This window comes from Elaeis guineensis, chromosome 1, assembly GCF_000442705.2.
Source record: "Elaeis guineensis isolate ETL-2024a chromosome 1, EG11, whole genome shotgun sequence".
Lineage (NCBI taxonomy): Eukaryota > Viridiplantae > Streptophyta > Magnoliopsida > Arecales > Arecaceae > Elaeis > Elaeis guineensis.
The window spans coordinates 115,881,570-115,897,383 of NC_025993.2; the positions used below are offsets into that span (position 1 = coordinate 115,881,570).

Genomic DNA, 15,814 nt, shown 5'->3' on the forward strand with positions numbered 1-15,814 from the left:
TCTTTCTTCCCGCTCCGCGATCAGAAGATTTTTGTCTTCCTCTTGGGCATCTAGGAATTCAATTTTTTCCCACAGGAGATGCTTTCTAAGGTGGATATTTCCTACTTCTGTGTGGTTCCAAGTTCTTAGCTTCGATCTGAGAGCTCGGAGCTTCAGAACAAATGTTGAGATTGCATCTTGCTTGCGGACCATTTGATCCCAACGTATCCGGATCATGTCTTTACATCCTGCAATTGTAACCAAAAGTTTTTGAAACGGAAGGGCTTGTGAGAGAAGGGCTTACCCTGAAGAGGGGGGGATGGTTGCAGGAGAAGTGGAGTGTGGTCTGACGTTGTCCTAGTTGCAGAGGTAAGGATGACCAATGGGAATTCCTGGAGCCACTCTACAGAGACGAAGCAGCGATCAAGTTTTGCTAATATCGGTTCTTCTCTACAGTTTGACCATGTAAACTGCCAGCCAGATAATCTTACTTCCATCAGCTGATGGGAATTGATGAAAGTATTGAAGAGGACTGATGGTTTCTGTGGATTTGTGCTGCCCTTTCTAAGTAGTATCTGGTGGCATTGAAGTCGCCTATAGTGATTTTGATCCGGTTGGTTGTGAGGGCCATATATGTTTGAGAGCATCTAGGTGAATTTTGAGTTCCTAGTACAAAGTTTGATGGTCAATGAGTAACTCCCTTTGTATGAGCATGCCTTCAAAGAACTTGTGGTCCCCACAGGTCATTAACCCCCTGCAAATCCCCAAGCATCCTTGGAAACCCAGCTTTGTAATCTATTTTCGCAGATGGATTTTTGCAACCTCTGGTTCATTTGGCTTTGCTTGGTTTCCTGGAGGCAACCCACATGACACTTCTCCTGTCTGATGTTTCTCTAATGGCTCGCCTCTTATTCGGCTTGCCCGTTCCTCTGGTGTTCCAACTTAGCATCATTGATTTAAGATAAGCAACTGTATAACTACCCCATAGGTAGAACAAAAGAAGATCAAAAAAGCCGAAAAGGTTACAAAACCATCTGATGGGATAGGCTGACCTAGGAGCATACATCGAGTACTATACACCCTTCGGGGCGTTGCTGAGCACAGAGGTAAGGATTAGAAGAAGAAGAAGCTGCGTTAACCACCGGGTGCCAGGGCCGAGGCTGCTCTCCTGGATCTGCACTTCTGTTCTCCTCATGCTGATATTCCTGAAACGCGCCCATCCCTTCCGTGTCGCTGAATTTCCATGGCCTTCAGTATCCATGCCAATTTTCAAGACTTGTCTTAAGTCTATCCATCGCATCGCGTTTTCGTTCTACATCAAAGGGAGTTCCCAAGCATTAAAATAGGAGAGATACAATGCGAGACACCAGATGCCCTACTCTGCTTCCACCGCAAGAGACAGCATCATTCCTTCAAACAAACTAATTTGTGAAGAACTTCATAGTAACTGAAACCATATCACAACTGATAATTCCACAAAAATCAAATTTTTATCTCCAAACCCTGATCCCTAAATCCCAATCTCAACCCACATGAACAAGTAGTGCTTCCTAATGTTACCGGCAGTTTCGAGCCAAGCCCCATATTTGCTTCATCCACCAAGAGGGGAAAGAGGAAGAAAAAGAGAGGAAAAGTATGATTTATTCTCTCTTTTGGCGGTATGCGATCCATTTATTCAGGCTGTATGACTGCTGCTCTACTGGTTCACATTTGCTCCTGAAGTTATTGAGAACGGTGCCACTCCTCGTTCTTTTTGATCAAAGTGGACTACTGGAATACACCCAAGAAACCAGGAACTCCCAAATGCCATGATCCAGACAAGCCATCATTTAAATTAATCATACCGTCTACTAAACAGGTTTTCTTGTGCATTTATTGTGCATCATATCTACAAAAATATGCAATAAACAATGAATATAGTACTACAATAAGATCATTAAATAATTGTCAAGCAAGCTGCAGGGGCAGTGATAAAAGTAGACTTCGTCACCCCACAACGCCATGGTCAACCACTGGTACAGAAGAACGTGAGAGAAAAAATGCGAGCCAGCTCCACTTCGTCACCCAGTTAGCACAGAAGATGCTGAATAACCGAACCTGTAACATATCTCGTACAAATTATACATAAAATTTTAAAAGAAACAGAAAATGGATGAAAATTGTTGCATTATAATCCAGCTACGGGTATTGTAATCCAAAAAATAGAAAACTGAACTGAATGATCACCTATGAGTTTACAGGTTTGCCATCCAATCTGGGAAAGGGATCTTGTTTGCTGAGGACCACGACTTTGCTTTTGTGGGCATAGTGGCCCTTAATTAGATTCTTATGAATGAGAATGGTCATAATACATCCCACCTGAAATAGTGAAAGAAGTAAGCAAACAGATTATCTTCATTGAAAACAAAGATTAAGCCAGACATTGCAATCAACAAAATTACCTCATTGACATCCATGTCCATTTCGAGCCATTTCAATGCTTTTGCTATGTCTTCCAGCTTCATTTGATGTGCTCTGCTAGGGTCCTTTTGCTTTTGAATGATGTAACTGGTGAAAAGAAATCATAAGCGAGTATTTCTGGAGATTTGAACAATGCTGGTAGAAAACTTGACTATTTAGCATGTCTGATAAAACTTACATCTTTTTGACCAATCTTTGGAAAACTTGGAGTTCCAGCTTTTCCAAAACGAGGTAAACACCTGATTTCAAGAATCTAATGGACCAGAAGTATCAGAAACGGAAGTGTCAAACCATGTTTTATGTGTAGTGATGAGGGAACATACTGGTCCTCATGCTCTCGCAAGGCTCGTCTAAGAAGTCTGAGATCTCCACTTTTAAGTGCATTTATAACATCTTTATACTGAAAAAGACAAACAAAATAAGCCCTGAGGATCTAAAACCAGATGAAATAACAGAACTTATAAATACTGAAGGTCAAGTTTGGAATTTGAAAGAACAAATCTCAATTACAAGATCATTGTCCGCCAGGCAGAGAGCTCATGCCTTGCTGGACTCAGGAGCCTTTAAGCTCATTTACATTCAATATCCCTTTCAATAATCCACGCCAGTGTGGTTCGTTTTGGCTCATATATATGGAGACATGCAGTTTTACATAGAACCCAATCATTCTTTCAAATTTAGCATTTAAAAAAAAAAATCTACTAAACATTTTTCACTTTCCCAGCAATCCATCATCTTTAGGCAGACAACCCTATTATCTAACTGAACACACAATATAATGACACAAAAACAGCAGTCGTCCAGGAAACAGGAATAGAAGGAAATCACTAAATCTGTACTTACAAAACCATACATGACTGAGGAAAAAAAACAAAAGCACCAACCACGGAATGGACATGCCATGGATTGGAGGCCAGTAAGGCTGTAAACCTGTTCCTCAAAAGACATAGTTATTGCGGAACCTAGACAATTACTGACATCATCAAACTTGTACAAACCAACATAAATGCCTACGTGTTGAAGGTGGTTGGAAACAAAAACCAAAATAGGATTTCACTTGAGTCAGCCCCTCTATGAGTGATGCATGCAGACAGCATCACATCAAATCCAACTGAATAAGCAGGGAATGATGACATTATTGTCTGCAGGTATACATGTCATCATAATACAACTAAAATGAAGTTCAAAACCTTGGTCTGAAAGGACATTACTAAGTGAAAGTATACGCTGGAAAATGTTTCTCTCAGAAACTTAAATTAGACAGACAAACTTGTTGACAAAATGCAACATGGCACATGCCTTCATATGATAGCATAGGGCTAGAAGTACGCTTGCTTCATATAGGATTTGATCTGCTGGGTACCAGAATCCCAGAAAGTCATTTGTAAACTTCAGTAGATTATTATGCAACTAAAATTATCCTTGGGAAAGGAGAAGTTCTGCTTCAAAGAGCTTGGTAGACAGGAAGAGGAAAACAGAAGCATGTTTTATTTAGATTTTCTGAGGTTCGGAATACTGGAAATGGAAGGAAAAAAAAGGACCCTGATTTCCCTCTTCTATGAGGCCAACGATTTTACCTTTTTTCCAAGAGGATTTTGATAGAAACCAAAAGGTTTGGGTTTCCAATTATCTGGAAAAACATTTTTGGATTTTAGATTTTTGTTAAACCAAATTAGTGGTATGCTGCATTTTCTGGGGAGTGTATTCTTCTGTTTTTCTTCCTTGCAACCAGCTAGACGTTTTGAGAATATATAATAAATTTTTAGTTCTGAGAAAAAAAGGTGAATATGAGAAGTGGGGTCACTGGTTATAATGCACAAGAGACATGCACGGTGACTTAAGCAAGAAAAAAAAAACTAACAAGTTTTGCGATAACCTGTACAACTAGTAGCATATGTCTGGAGGTGTCCTTAGGTTTAGAAATTAATTCTGACTCATTTTCTATTAGTTTATTGATTTCCGCTACAGTTTTTAGGGATCATAACTTTAGATCCATGAATTGTTACTTACGTATAGTATACAATCTGGGGTTTCTTAGTAGGATGCATCTTTTGGATGTACTAAATGCCTTGATTTGGCCATTCTGAACTTTGCTTATGGATCGAAATTGCTAAATGGAAACAGGTTGCAATTATTTATTTATTTTTTTTCAGGGGTGTGGTGGGGAGGTGTCATCAGTGTAGTTGAAGGTCTAAGAGAGGGCAGGCCTTGGTGCAATGGTGAGACTGCTAGACTTCTGAAATATGGAAACAGCATCTCCACAAGCAAGGATAAAGTTGTTTACACCTGACCCTCCTCAGACCTGCAGTGGCAGGAGCTTCATGCGCTAGGGCATTCCTTTTTTTATCATGCAACTAAAATACTGCATAGAATCAAGCACCGAAGAAAGCATATTCATTAACCCAGACAACCCAAGCAGTTTGCTACCTCTTGGACTGGCAACAGCCCAGAGTCAAGCCAAGACAAGGCTACCCATTCAGTCACATACTAAATAAAGGTAATGATCTATCAAGACCCCTAGAAAGACCTTATGGAGTCTCCACTAGGTAGGTGGCCATGATTATCTGGATGGAGTCTGGGAAAATGCAGGGAAGAGATTGCTGCTTGGCTACAGTCTGACTGGCAGCAAGGTGCTGTCACAGTTACACAGTCCAGGCAGGCATAACAGTCCTTCGCAGTTTAATCTAGTAAAAAAGGCATCCAAGGGACTAATATATCACCCATGAGCAAGCTATCTATGTACTATGTACATATAAATATATGTATAAAAAGCTATTAGCTTTTCCTAAGTTTTGGCCAAAAAGATCAGTTCCAGATGAAACAGTGGAACTGGCATGGAATTGGATCAAAATTCATGGAAACTTTCAAAAATGAGCAGTTTCAGGCAGTGAAATTTCAACCTTGGTTCACTATCTATAGTGAGCTTCTTGACATGGGTCTCAACCTATCACAAATAAATCAGGATTTTTTATTAACTTAAAGTCGTTGTGTCATAGGATATGTTCTCATTTTCAGTGACAGTTGAGATTTCAGTTTGCATTTGATCTTATAAAATCTCACTATATCATCACTGTTTCAGTTCATTATCATTACCCATATTGCTCTAGCTAGAATAAGAAGGCATTAACTAGCTTTATGCCTAAAAGTGATGCTAAATCGGTTTGTTAGCATAAATCAAACAATTAAGGTGGAAAAAATAAATGATACAAGTGCGAGAATAACACAAGAATTTATCTATATAAACCTTTACATGAAGTTTTAGAGTAGGCTCTCACTTAAGGAAAGAAAGAGCCTTAACTATCTATGGAACATTAAACTTAAAAAAAAAAAAAATCTCAAACAATAATCAGCAAAGAAATCTAGGATAATCTAAGTCCTTTTCAAGCACGACTAAAATATGGTGAGAAAAAAAAGACATTTCAAGCTTTCAAGATTCAGTCTCTCCAAACAAAACCAGATACTTCATTTAATAATGCAGAGAGAAGAAAATTGGAGAAATAAAGATCATACCTCGAGCAGATTATGCTTCTCAAGAAGCCCCATTTTAGGCAAGATACCTAGTGAAAGCTTTACTGGAATGAGATACTTCAGAATCATCCTATTTCCAAAAAATAAACAAATTAGTTTATGATTTTGACAAAATAATTATAGTATTAAAGCTTATTCCTACCTAGAGATATGACTCACATTATTAATTCTACAATGATGTTTGCACTTAAAGATAAGTGGCAGATGGCACAAAAAATGTGCACCTGGTAATGATAGGCATACCTTATGTCAGCTTCGCTCTGAGGATGCAATGCTTTAGGGCATACATTAGTTTCTGATGAGCCTGTCCATCATGAAAAGAGGGGGAAAAGTTTGTCATATCTTAACCATTGTTCTGCAGAAGAATTACCTCCAAAGATAATATTGGTGACAAAATATAGATGTAGCCTAGTCTTAGAGAACTTAGGATGGTCCAGATAGTGCTCTCATTTACTAATAATAAGTTCCTCAAATGTTACATCATGCATGTACCCACAAAAGATATGTATAAATATACATATGCATATATGCGTGCATTTAATGTTACATCATGTATGCACTGAGCTATATGTATATACATACATACATAGTCATATATATGAAAAGAAAAGAAGAAGGAGGAAACATCGGATAAACTATGGACAAAGACAACTGGTTCCATCATCCTATTGACATGAAGAATTGTGATGCCCTGCTGTTAGGGATCTATCTCTAGTAATTACAACACAAGCCTCTCTCACATGCAGTAATCACAGCAATCCACACTTCCGCCCACCATCATCACAGACATGCAAGCTTCCTCTCACAAGCATTGCCCATGTTAGAAACTACTATTAGTATACTAAACAGCTTAAAAAATCTCACATTCTGATTTAGTGTTAAAGCGAATATATCATTCAGCTTAACAATCTATTTGATGATCTTGGTCTGAAAAGCAATAGAGGAAATGGAATGTTAATGAAAGCCAAAAAGTTAAATGTTAAACTTTACTTACAGCAAGAAAATTTTCGTTAAAAACTTCCAAGCGGCCTGTATAATACATGTAGGTGACCTGTTAAAGTATGGAGATAAAAGTGGATGGAGTTGTAAGCACAGCAATTGCAAGTCAAAAGCAAGGAAACAAAATGAACTTCTCCACTAAACTTATCAGCAAAACATATAAAATAATTCTGTCTGACCTTGTCTCTAGCTGGAAATTCCGCAAAATCAAATATTCGAGCAGTTTCAATACTTCTTATGACACTGCAACACAGATGCACTGTACCAAGCTGCAAATTTTGACTTTCAAACCTCAGCATGGAGTTAATAGACATGTGCATGCACATGCACACATAAACAACGTCCCAGAAGAACACAATCGGAATAAGGACTCAAACTGAAAGCTAAGTAAATATAAGAAATAACCTTGAAGTATATTTTGAATAATTGGCAGGTCACATATAAAGCTCCAACACGTTTTGGGCCTTTACCCTGAAAATTGAAGGCCCACCAAGATAAGTACAGTAAAAACAGTAAAGGAACATAAAGATCAAATTATGAACAGACAGAAGCTCATGGAGGTGGAAGAGTAAAAATGCTGAAATTTGTTGACATAATCAAAGGAACAAAAAGTGCAATCAAAATCAATGTGTGCATGCATCCATCCGCACAAGCAACCAAGAAGAATTAAAATAAAAAGAAAAGGGCCATATGAGATTGCATAATTAACATGTAAGTGCTCATGAAGGCAAAAATAATAAAATGGCTAGCTGATTAAAGAAGATTAAATGTATGAAGAGCCAGTCAAGCTGGTAAGCCACTTGCAAGATGCATTCATTGATATAACTTATAAGGTACATCTTTAGCATCAATAAGATCTGTTTGGTTTGGAGAAATAATGGTCTAAGTCTTTCTTCTTTTTTCTTTAACTGAAAGAAATTATTTCTGTTGCTTCTTCCAACCCCCTCCCCTCTCCCTCTCCAATTCTGACACTGGTTATTTTCAGACGGAGCTTTGGATATGAAAGGAGTTTGGAAGGAATTAAATCAATATACTTCATTGGTAGGGACATATATTTGTGAGGAAGGGAAAGGGTGTATTCATGGCACTCCGAACCCTGGAAGTGTTTCTTAGGACTGGATCTGAATTTTTGCATGCCTAGTTCTGAAATCTTCATATTCTTATTTTTTGGTAAACCTTGAAGTGTAACAAATATCTTATCAGCAATACCTATGTCATTGTGCACTTCAGTCATCATATTAAGCCAGTGTTACCTATGTTAAGCCTTATAAGTGAAGAACAAGAGAAAATGGAATACTTGGTCATGATAACTCAAAAGCAATCCTACCAATTAAAAAGTCAACACGGAAACTCAGCCAAGGTTATGACATATAGACCAGTCAAGTGTATTGCCCTGACCAAACCATAATAATTTGCCTGTCACTTTAAGTCACTACGAGGTTTGCCAAACCGGATTACAGTGACACAATAGGTATTCTCTTTGTTCTTCTGAAGCCCAATCCTCGTTATCACAATGAGACATTGGAATCAATTAATGTTCATTTCCTACCTCTCTTCCATATGAAGATTAGAGTTCACTCTTATCCATTGGTGGTACCTTTTTAATAGCATGTCACATCATTCCACTTGACTTCCCACAATGACAAATGAAATGGATTTTCTGGACAAACAACCTATCAATCACAGTTCTGAAATCAAGAAACTTCTTCTCTTTTGGACTAGGTGCATCACATGTGAAATACCTGGAACTTAAAGGATAACTGTTGCTAAAAAAGTACTGAGACGGGTGCAGATTAAAGAGTTATATACTGTGAGCTCTTTAGTTTCAGTGGATCTTTAAAAGGTTTCAAGTGGGTTGAACCAACCTCATAAAGAGACAGGATCTTTCATATGGAGGGTGTCTCTTCTAATATCATCAAACAGCTAATTCATGGATATAAAGAGGGTGTAGTGGAAAATCCACAGGCAGCTCAGCAACAAGCCATGGATCCTATGGTGTTCCTTCTGAAATTCTTTAACAAGATGAATACTCTGAATAACAAAAATTAATATAAAGGTTACAAAGATCTCGCATGAAAGGCCATTATGCAGACACAAGTTTCCCTCTGAAAAATAACCAGATGTTAAGATCAGAAGATACCTTTCTTAGAACACATGTGCAGAGGGGCTAAAGAATCAAGAGGTCTCCAACAAACATCATAGAAATCGATACAAAAGAATAAAGAACTAAAAGTTTCTTGTCAGTTGCTAACTTGTATTCAAAATAATAAGACCACATACAATGTAATTGAAGATCGTGCTAGCAAAAGCAATTATTTTATCCGTGAGACAATAATTATAATGTCAATTCAAATGCATGCAACAAAACAGACCCGACTCAAAAAAATTATTAAGCTTCAATTATATACCGCAAGAGCCCCGAAGACCTTCATCAAGAACGAGCAGGCTCCCTCCAGCTTCTCTGGATTCTTCCCGCTCAACGCCAGCTCTTCGTCAGCCTAAAACAAAAGAACCCAAAATCCATTAAGTCAAGAAACCATAAAAGTAAAAAAGGCGCAGAACAATCAAGGCACGCACTCGCTCCGCAAGAACCCGTATCTCGAGCGCCACAGTGTGCATCGCTTCCATTGCCCACCCCGTTTTCCACTTCCGAAACTCCAGCAGAAACGCACTGAAACCCCACCATCAAGAAAATCGTCAAGAACCAAAAAATCGGTCTTCAAGATGATATCCAAGTTGCAAGAAGTGGGAGAGAGAGTGTCTACTTTGCTGCCTTCTCAAAGGCAATGTAGGCGTCGACGAAGCGCCCGATTCGAAAACTCTGAAGGCAGCGGAAATGGGGGATAAGGATCTCTCCAAGAAGGGAGTATTTGTCCATCTGATTCACTAATCGGCTGGAGTCCTGTTGGCCAAGAACCAATCTTTTTAGCACTTAATGGGAGGAGAGCTTTGCTAGGGCTAAAAGAGGGTTCAAGAAATACGGGGAGAGAGAGAACCTGGAAGACGTCGAGGGCGTCGGCGATGGAGAAGAGGTAGGGGGAGTTGGAGGAGACGGCGAGGAGGGGCTTGAGGGCGGCGCCGTCCTCAGAGGAGACGGCATCGGAGAAGCGGGCCAGGAACTCGGTGATGCGGCGGTGGGCTTCTTCCATGCTCAGATGCAGCGCCATGGTATCCGATGGACTTCCTCGGCGATGCAGTGGGAGGAAAAAGAGAACTTTAGGAGTTCCGACTGGAGTCCGACGGCTTTATAAGGCGCCGCGGTAACGTTGGAGCTGGGCACCGCAGAAGGCGGTACATGTTTGGATAGCTGCCACGTCATCCTGTTTCGGAGACGGGCGGCTCTCCTTCGCCTCACCTCAACGGAACCTGGCGGCTATTCAAGTTTGTACCACCCTAGGCGAAAGCGGGCTATCTAACGGTCGAATTGCCCATAAAAATATCAAAATTGCTTGGTGATATTTCTAATACGATGATACTTACAATTTTTGTCATTGAGCCAATAATATAATGACAACTCCAGCGGCTTGCTAGGATAATAACAGATGACACGATGTTCCAAGATGATGTTGGTTTTAAGAATACATCATGGTGAACTCGTGCCTGTCCCAATAACCACATCCTTGTTAATTGGCAGTTTTAGGTTTGAATCTTGAATAATGCTTTTTAAGATATTTTAACCTATATTATTATAGTGCAACTGGATCTTCTGTTCCTTTATCCCTTAACAAAGAACCTTTGACTATATATTGAGCTGGTAACCATGATGTCGGGTGGACATTAGTGGATCTTCTGTTCCTTTATGCCTTGAAAAAAAGAACCTTTGGCTATATATCAAGCTGGGGACCATAATGTGGGATGGAAATTGATCAAGTATGGTTGACTTGTAAGATAATTGATTCGAACCTTTAAAAATGAAAGAAAATCAATTTTATATGTTTTAGATGTTTATAAGGTGTTAATTGAAGCAACACGTACATCAATGCCACCCAAAAACTTATGGCTTGATTAAATGCTACAATCCACTATTTTATTTTCATGCAATACCCACATACTTGCTATAACCTTGGCACGATGTTAAGGTTTGATGCATTATGACTTGTTGGACATTAATTTGAAGTATGAAAATAGCCTCATCGTGCATTGGTCTAAGGCAATGCACATCGAAACCCTCTCACACCTTAAAATTGTGAGTTGCTCGTGCATCAACACATACTTATATTTTTTCTTACAATTTTGAAGATTTATATACTGCAATACCAACATACTCCTACTCTTTGACGGCCTTATACATTAGGATACTTTATATGCATACTCATACACTCACTCTGATATAATTGTCGTAAGATAATATACATCTAACTTTTTTCGTTCTCTTTTTCTATTTTCTCCACCTTATGTTTACTTATGTTGCTTTTCTTTATTCTCTCTATCACAATTGTTGTCAACTTCGTTGAGATACTTTTGAAGATGAGGAGGGACTGGAGAGGAGGGCGAGGTGAAGGGACCAAAAAAAATCTAATCTATTTTAAGTGACTAGGATTCATGATATAATTGTTGTAAAGCAAATATACACCTGGCTTTTTCCATTCTCTTTTTCTATTTTCTCTACCTTTTGTTTTCTTCTTATTGCTTTTCTCTATTCTCCCTATCACAATTGTTGTCAACTTCATTGAGATACCTTTGAAGATGAGAGACTGGAGAAGAGGGCGAGGTGAAGGGATCAAGGAAGATCTAATCTTGTTTAGGTGAGTAGGATTCAACAATTAGGTGACATCAGCTCAAGGGTTGCTATACTTTGAGCATAAAAAGGTATTTTCATGAGGATGCTTGGTCAAAATATCCAAACATCCTCTCATATGAGTATGATAACTATTTCTTTGTAATCTATTGAAAATTTAATCCAATAATAACTTCTTAAAACATGCCGATGAAAATTTAATCTAAGGATGTGTTTGCAATTCTATCTTTCATTACACAAAAGCATGTTTTTATCTTGATTTAGAATTTTTCTTAATTGTAGGGACTTGAGTTAGATTTACCACCGTACTTGTCAAAGGACCATTATATTAACCCCTCAAGAAATCAGTATATACTATATGATCCATCCAACTCTCTTTTGCTTGTGATGATGATCATGGTTCTTTGGATTAGATTAGTCTTGGCAAATTATTCCTCTTAAAATTCTGAAAAAGTGTGAGATGACGTACAACCCCAATGACCTCATGGTCCAGGGTGAGGGATGCAAGGACTGGCAAGCCATCTTGCTCACTTTTGCTTTTCTTTTCTCAGTTTTGTTTCCATGGTTACTGATTTTACCTTCCTCCCTAGATAATGATCCCTGTTTTTGTTCCCTTATGATGCCATCTAAAAAATTAACGAATTGATCGAATTAATGATAGGCATTAGGTTCATTTTAAATACTATAAATAATTCTGATCAATGCCAACTTAAATACTATTCCATTAATGCCAAAACCACAAATAGCACAAATATTTATGCTCGCACGAACAAAATAAGGATGTTTATGGTTGTGAAATGCAGATATCCTTACATGAAAATATATCTTATAAAACAAAATAATACTTTCTTAAAAAAAAGAAAAGTATTTTATTTTAAAATAGTGATTTGTTTTTTGGAAAAGGATGAAAATAGTTTAGATATTAGGATATGAACGATAAGAAATAAATAGGATATCAAAGATATCCTTGATGGTGGGGCTATCCCAAGAAGTCACATGTCTCTACTGTAGCAAGATTTTGGATTTGAATTTTGAAAATATATGCTAATTGTTTGATTGAGCTACTATTTTCAGAAGAAAATCATTGCGAAGCTTATGTGGAAAGTCTTTTTGTAATTTAAAAAAAAAGATAGGATATTTTATAATATGATATCATACATTAAAAATTAATAAAAGTAAAAATTAATAGTATATTAATAAAATAATAATAATAATATATTAATGTATTAATAAAATAATAGATTTATTAATGATAGACAACTCAGCACAAACTAAACCTCTATTTTAGTTATGTATATAGATTTGAAGAATTGTGCCAGATGAACCCATCTAGTGAAATCCATGCCATCGAAGTGAGGGAACTCCAGCTAGGTGATTCGTGCTTGCATCATGATTGTGGACTCCATCAAAGGAAGTGGCCTTTTACTCCCTGTAGTGTTTGGCATTGAACGATTTGTGTTAAAGCTAACCGCTGACATCTCTGATGAAGAGATGCTTGAGAGTACTTGGATCCATTATCATGATCAGATCACTCAAATCATTGATGGTAGCAGCAATATCTTCACTACATTTTTTGGCACCTCAACCTGCTCGTTCAGTCTTCTTCACTTGTTTCAACTCAGCTTCCATTTTTTGCAGGAACTCTTAAAGCCCAGTACTATCGACCATGCTCCGAACTAGATACGATTCTATGATTTCAATAGGTTGATTAATTTCTTCAAGAGAATCAAGTCTCCAAAAGAAAAGAAATAATTCATTCGTTCATAGTTTGTGCCCTCGGACTCTTTACACTTTATAAGCATAGACAACTAATAAAACGAGAAAAAGTATGGGAGAGATACTTTTATTTAGATTCTACCAAACTTCTACGATAATAAATCAAATTAAATCTATTACCAAACTTACCAAAACTAGGATTCAATAGATGCAAGTGCAAGTGTTGTTGCACCTTTTGCACCACAAAATATGATATCAATGTGGATAGCTGTCATGTTATCCATCTCGAATATAAATGACTCTCATTTATTTTTAAATATAAAAAGATATTATTAATATGATATATGATATGTCATAGTGGTGAATAAGAGCGTCCATCTCCAAGATGGATGATGTGGGGCTATCGTATCGTCTCTATGATGCAAAAGTTGTACCAAAGAGAGTCATGTTGCTATTTAAAATATTTATTCAACTATCTACTCTAGATCACCGGTTTGGTACTATGGCTGGGCCCATGCCATGTGGGAATCCCCACCATCCAATTCTCATAACACTAGATGTATAATCGAGTCGAGTCGAGCTAAGTTGAATAGCTAGATGTTTGAGCTCGACTCTATTCAAAATATTGGAGTTCAAAACTCCACTCGAGATCGATCAAATTTTAGTAACCAAGCATAAACTTGACTCTATAAAAAAAAAAAACAATACTTAATATTGATTTGGCTTGACTTGAATATCAATCGAGTCATATTCAAACTCAAATTTCAGCCTTGATCACAACTAAAAAATATATTTAAAATAAATATATTATATTTTTAAATATTAAATTAATAATGTATATAAATAAAAATATAATATTATTAAAAATATATTATATTTGACTAGATTTGTGAGCTTTGATATCATAAAAATATTCAAAATTTAACTTAAAAAATTGTTCAAGTTGCTTGAGTTAACTCAAGATCGATAATAATTAAGTTGAGTTGAATTTGAACTAGGATCAAGCTCGAATCATTTGCACCCCAATACAACATAGATGGAATTCCTCCCTCTTGTGGAGCCATTGTTGTCACTTGTGATCCACACCTTTTCTACTGTCTTCTTCTCCCCCTATCGAGATTTCATTCCGTTGCTGATGTGACCAAAGTGCTCGCCCTCCCTAACGCAATAGAAGGTGCAGCAAACAATTTTTATAGCCAACTAGACGATGCAAAGTGGTGAAGGAGCCAAGGGATTCACAAGCAAAAATTACAATAAGTAAAAATTTGAGTAAGAGACTTTCAGGAGAATTTTTTTATAAATTTTTTATTAGGTTAGTCATATTTTTATATTTATAATAAAATAATTTTAATATATTTTTTTAAAATTTTTAACATATATATCCTCCCAAATGTTAGAATTTACGTAAATATCTTTTTAAAATTGATATATGCATGTATACCTTATAAAATACATATTTTATATGTATGTTCTTATTTTTTTTTTTTTTTTTGCATATGCATCCATGCCATCTAATGCCATTAAGAAATTAGATGTTTAAAATTGAAATGACTAAAATACCTTAATGGATAAACATATAAAATAAATATTTATAAGGATATATATATGCAAATAGCAACTTTGCAAGGATATTCATATAATTTAACATATTTAAAATATATACATGCAAAACAAATAATTTTATTTTTATCTATTTTAACTTATTTTAACATTCAGAATTTGTAGTACTTACTCATCAATATTTTCTACAAAAATATTGTTTAGGAAAAAATCGATTTGATGATTAGATAATAAAAAAAAAATTATTATTGAAAAGAGAAAAAGTTCAACTGGCCAGATAAATTTCCAGGAGACCATTAACCTATTACCCACTTCTGAAGTAAAAAAATAATTTTATAATTTTAATTAATTTTTAATATAAATAAATATTATTTTGACTAATAGCATCAACTGAACTGCTATATTAAAGATATTTATATAAAAATAATATTTTGTAAAGGTATGCATATAAATATCCATTCTAGAAGGATGTCATGCAAATCTAATATTTAAAGGATATTCACATAAAAAATCTAAATTTTTTTGCATGTACATCCTCCTAAATATATAAAATTATATAAATATTTATAAAATTATTATTTGCATGATATTTTTTAAATATTTTTTTTTATGAATACCCGTTAAATTATTTTAATCATTTCAATTTTAAACCGCTAAGTTTTTGATGGTATTAAATGCACATAGTACATGTGCAATATATATATATATATATATATATATATATATATAAAATAAATATTTTATAAAAATATGTATATATAAATATTAATTTTGAAATATATTTATATAAATTTTAGTGTTTAGAAGGATGTATACGTAAAATAATTATTTTTT

The 15,814-nt window shown here is 36.1% G+C and overlaps 1 pseudogene; it reads right to left on the minus strand.

The window, feature by feature from the left end:
• Positions 1–1,684: 1,684 nt before the first annotated feature.
• LOC105038748 (enhanced ethylene response protein 5-like) lies at positions 1,685–10,311 on the minus strand (annotated as a pseudogene).
• Positions 10,312–15,814: the final 5,503 nt, after the last annotated feature.